Raw genomic sequence first — 6000 nt, 5'->3', positions numbered from 1 at the left:
CCTTGAGGCTCGCCGCCCAGTAGCAGGAATCCGCTCGGCAGTATGCTGTGGCCAAGCGGTCTCGATGGGGTGTCGCAGGGAGCATAATAGCCGGACAGATTTGATGGTGTGAGGCTGTGCCGTTCTCCGAGTTACTGTGCGGGTCTGCATATGCTGGGTTGCGCTTTGGTGGTCGGAGGGGTCAGGTTCCTCTGAGTGAGGAGTGCGTCGGGCGGAGTCGATTGTGTCGGTCCGGTAGACGCAGGGCCGTCTATTTGCGGGGGAGGAAGATGTCGTCCGCACTCGCCGTTTCGATCCCCGGTTTCTTTTCTGACCTGAGACCGCTCCAGTGGCTGGGGGTAAGTATCTGCCTAGTCGGCGCCGGGTCACCGGTCGTATCCATACCGCCATTGCGCATATTGCTGCGTGGAGGGACCGGCCTCTGAAATGGAGTTTGGTCCATAAATGATTGCTGAGCCGTTCAAGGAATACCCCAATGCTTTCGGGTGGCTTATTAAGGGAGCGGTTTGGCGCCGTTCGTGCTTTGGCCGCCACCTTGATTGAACCTTTGTAGTTCTGGTTTGTCTCCTGTTTCGTCGCTTTTTGGGGCTGTGTAGGGGGGGCAATCGTCCCCTGCGAGGACCGGGATATCCCCCGCCGGTCCAGAGGGGGGGGCAGCGGGGCAGTCGTTTGGTTGTGCTTGGGAGCAGGTCCTAAGCCAGGGGATCGGCCGCCTCCCCCAGGCCTCGGGCTCCGCTCTAGTTTAGGCCGCATGGTCGGAACTTGTGCTCGCAGTGTGAAGCGGTGCAAGTCGGGTGTCAGTTTGTTCCCGGTAAGGTCCTGGACCTGTTTTTGGGTCCCGTGTGGTGCCGGCATCTTTAATGTAGCCGGGATTGCCAAGTTTCTGCCCGTTTTTGCTGGAGCTCTCATAGAGCACGTCCTGCCATGTTGGCTGTCAGGCCCCGCCCCCCCGTAACTACTTTTTATGGATATTATTTCATTTGATGCTATTTTTGCACAATATTATGTTTGTATATGTATTATGATGAAGTTACAATGTGTAATCTTTAAGTAATAAGGTCTCTTTAAGAACAAAAAACAAAAAAGAACGTTGAATGGATAGAATTATAAACTGACTTGTGTTAAATAATTAAATATGAATTGTACTGGAGAAATCATTTACATTTTATAGTTAACTACATAGTTTTCCAATAATTATAATGTAATAGAGTTAAAAACGATGCAACCTATCATGGAGGACATTGCCCTATTTATGCCCATAACCAACATGGTGGTTATGAGCACGTCCTGAGGAAGCCATAACACGGCGAAACGCGTTGACATCACGAAAGGGGGAGGAGCTTGCCGCACACGAAACTCGGAGCTGATTCTTGGAAGCTTACACGGACCAGCTGATTTTCAAAACCGTCCGAGCCCAGGAAACAATTTGCAGCGTGCCTGCCACCCTATTGTTTAAAGCGAAAACTGTGAGTTACAGCATAAGCTGTTTGAACTCACCACCGGATTAAGTAAGGGGCCAACCACCCTTTCCTTTCCCTTTTTTTATTCTAATGTCTATATTAATTTTAAAATGTGTATTGTATTGATGTTACTTTTTACTGCATGTAGCAGACAATAAATCCATGTTAATTTTGCATATATATTGAAAGCATTTCATTACAGAAATATTGCTCAAGTTACAATAAGTTCTGCTGAAAAGTAACACAGTCTCCTGTTAGTGTTAACAATCTGCACTATCATTGTATATATTTTTTTTGTTTTTCCTGCATATAACCACATTGCTTGGAGGAATCTACATACCAATTTAAAGTCTGTATTGGATTTTACTTTATTTCTAATTTTTCTATTTCCTCATCCTCCTTTTATTGGATGCTACTCTTTGCTCCACTCATTATTGCACACTATTCTCTGTCGGTAGTATTTGGGAATTACACCAGAGTGTGAAGCAATTTTTAACACCTCACATCCTATTTAAAGCACCCAGTTTTTGTTTTAGTGTTTAGGTAGAGTTTGTTTTCCACTATCCACTTTTCTTCCTCTGTGTATTGGTTTTGGAGCACAGGTTCAAGCAGTGTTAGCTAGGGTTTTTACTAGCGTAGATTACAATGTCGTCTGCTTACATGTGTATAGTTCAGGTTTTGTTGACGTTAGGCAGATCATTTACAAATAATGTGAATAGCAGGGGACTGAGTATGGAGCCTTCGGGGAACACCACACATGACTGGAAGAGGGAGGAAAGCGCTATCAGAAATGGCCACATATTGCAATCAGTCTGAAACATGCGATTGAAAAGTTTTTGCAAAAGAATGCCATGGTCTACTGTGTCAAAGTATGTATGAAGAAGAAAAAAAAAATGCACAAGACAAAAAAAATATACACAAGTACACCTAACCAACTCAATGGTAGGAATATGCAGAGGTACTTAACTGCGTATAAGATGGATACAGCTTCCCAAGAGGTTTCCCCCAAACGAACCCCAAATACAGATATGTGTATGAACAAAAATGGGATACAGCTGAATAACTAGAAAAAACAGAATACATAGCACATAGTGAAGTACATTAACAATAATTGGATTTAACCCACAAAGATTGCACTCATGAAATAGTGTAGGGTAATGCGCCTTTAAGCCCACGATGGGCTGAAATGGTATTCGCCTTCCATGGGTAGGTTGCTCTGTCTTTCACAGGAATGGAAGAATGCCAATTCAAATGTAAAAAAAATCCTTTATTCAAAAGGCAGTAAATAGCCTTGAAGAATCAATCAATAAAATTTAAAAATAACTTGCAGTTATTTTTAAGTTATTTTTAAATTTTATTGATTGATTCTTCAAGGCTATTTACTGCCTTTTGAATAAAGGATTTTTTTTTACATTTCAATTGGCATTCTTCCATTCCTGTGAAAGACAGAGCAACCTACCCGTGGAAGGCGAATACCATTTCAGCCCATCGTGGGCTTAAAGGCGCATTACCCTACACTATTTCGTGAGTGCAATCTTTGTGGGTTAAATCCAATTATTGTTAATGTACTTCACTATGTGCTATGTATTCTGTTTTTTCTAATTATTCAGCTGTATCCCATTTTTGTTCATACACACTACTGTGTCAAAGGCCTTGGCGAAATCAAGGAAAATAGCTCCAGTTAAGTCTCCTTGTTTCATACCAATTTGTATGTCATTGCAAACTTTTAAGAGGGCAGTCAAAGCTGAGTGATTTGGACGAAAACCTGATTGATCAGGGGTCAGATAATTTGATCGTTGATAATATTCACATAGTTGCGTGTGGACGTATTTTTCCAAGATTTTTGACAATATTGGGCGATAGTAGAAACCAAACAATTGTCACCATTTTTATGGATAGGTACAACATTTGCAGTCTTCCAAAGTTTGGGTATGTATCCTGACACCAGGGATTCATTGATAAGGGTAGTGACAGGTTTAGCAATTGCTGGCACACTGAGCTTCAGCAACATTGCTGGGATTTGATCTGGTCAACACTGTTTTTTCATTTTGAAATGTGATGTTTATTAACAACACTAACAGGCACAGGTCTAAAATTTAATTTCTCTATATGAGGATTTTAAAGATTTGGCAGGGCCTGATCTTTATTTGCTGCCTGAAAATGAGTGTAATTTGTTATCTTAGCAACCAGGGTGGTAGCACATCCAACAAAATAATTATTAAAGGCATTTGTTACATCTAGGGGGTGTTGCAGTGTTTGGTTGTGCATTTTGATAGTGGAGGGTTCGGAGTGGATTGTAAGGGTTTGTATGTTATTTATGATTTTCCAGAAGTTTCTTGGGTTTGATAGCTTGTTGTTCAAATTTTCTCAGAAATATTGGGCCTTTGCCATTTTTGTTTGCTTTGTGCATGCATTTCGCCATTGTCTGTAAGTACAGTGATCGATCATGGAGCCAGTACTTGAACTTTGACCACAGTGAATCTTTAAACTGGTACATTTGAATGAGGTCAGCTGTAACCCAGGGCAGGTGTGTCCCTTTTAGTCGCACTTTATGCAGAGGGGCATGCAAATTCCAAACATGGCAAACATGGCATTAGACCTAATCTGTGCCATGGTATGTTCTTGAGATCACTTAAAAATGATTCAAGATTACATTTTTTGAAAGACCTGTTGATTACGTGCGTGGGGATTTAGTGGCCTTTATTTTGTGTATGCAGTACACTAGACAGTGGTCACTGAAATTATTAGGAAGAAACGCCTGCCTCCTGGATTCTGTCAGGACAACTGGAGAGAATCCAATCTAGCAAGGTATGGCTCTGGCTTTTAATATTAATGCGAGTTGGGGAGGAAATTAATTGTTTTGGCTGCAAAGTCTTAAACAGCGTACATGATTTATTATTAGGAGTCAGCCAATCAATATTAAAAACGCCAAAAACCAACAGTTCACTTTTTTGGTTTGGAGCTACAGTTTCACTTGGTAGTTGGGCTATGTCAGAAAGAGAGTGCACCGGAGAGCTAGGTGAGCGGTAGATTCCAGCAACAATGATAGTTTTACTGCAAGAGATCTCAATTGTGCCAAAAAGGAAATCAAAGGCAGAAAGGGAGTTATAGTTTTTTTTTAAAGGAGTACATTTTATGGATTTGTCAACATAAATAATAAGGCCTCCTCCTCTTTGCTCTGTCATTTCTAAAACATGAATAACCCTGTATTGCAATGGCAGAGTCTGGTATTTTATTATTTAACCATGATTCCGACAGCACAATAATTTTTGGTTTGTAATGGGAACACCAGGCTTGTAGTGCATCCAGTTTAGGGAGCAAGTGTCATGTCCTGTTACATTCTGCGGATATATCTGGCCTTGGCTTCTGATATCCAGTACACTTTTTACAATTCTTGTTTAGTTTTTCTTGTTTTTTCTGGTTTTCTATACTATGTCTGGTTTTCTTGCTGGGTTTTCTGGGTTCATTCCTTTATTCTGTTCCTGGAATTCCCATTCTCCCGGATTCCTTTAAATGTTTGTTTTTGTTGCCACACCCATTCCTTTGCCATTAATCCTTTTTGTTTCAGTCTGTTCCTGCAAGCAGTGGTCTCAATTCCTCTGCTCCTTTCTTTGCAGGTAAATACTGTGTGTGTTGTATTGTTGTTTATTTAGTCATGCATATCTAGGCAGTTACACCGTAATTGGAGTACTTTGGCACAGTGGTGGGCTGGTTACATCTTGGCCATTTATGTATGTCTAAATCTCCAATGTTTATTACATTTATAGTACTTAGTTATGTCTCCTATTGTTTTGCCTTGTTTTATTTTGTTTTGTATTCCCAGTTCATGTACAGTCTTCTCCATGTCCTGTTCATGTTTCCCTTAATGTATAGTGTACATGTTTTGGGTTCTGTCCTGCTCCGGTTCTATGTTCTTCTAGTTTTGTTTTCTTGTTTGGTGCCTGTTCTAGTCTTGCCTTGTTTTTAGTACTGGATACATATCTCCTTAATATCCGCTAGGCTGCATTAGGGCTCTGGTATGTGGCTGCACAAACCCTGGTGCTCAACACCAGGGGCGTGTGGTTACCCTGCACCAGACACTGATAGTCCTTTTCCACGCTGAGACTCCTATCATCTACATCAGGCACACAGGGATCCCAGTCTTCGGACTGCCACCCGTGACAGCAAGTTACGGATGTTGCAGTACACAAACCAGAGGCCTTTTTTAGTGGGGAGATTAGAAATAGAATTAGCTGGGGGACCAAGGTTAGACTCCACATCATTTGCAAGGGCAAGTAACATAAATATATTTGTATAATGCTATCAAATCCCCTCAGATCGACGTTTTTCTAAACTAAACAGATTTAAATAGTTTTAACCTTTCTTCATAACTAAAATGCCCCATTCCATCTAATTAATTTTGTAACCCGCCTTACTTTTTACTTTTTCTTGTTCCATAATATCCTTCTTTAGAACAGGTGCCCAAAATTGCACAGCATATTCAAGGTGTGGGCTTACCATTGATTTATAAAGTGGCAGGGGGCAAATGTACCCTGAGCCT

This window comes from Pelobates fuscus, chromosome 6 (assembly GCF_036172605.1).
Source record: "Pelobates fuscus isolate aPelFus1 chromosome 6, aPelFus1.pri, whole genome shotgun sequence".
In the NCBI taxonomy this organism is placed as follows: domain Eukaryota; kingdom Metazoa; phylum Chordata; class Amphibia; order Anura; family Pelobatidae; genus Pelobates; species Pelobates fuscus.
Note: the sequence above shows the minus strand (reverse complement) of the source record.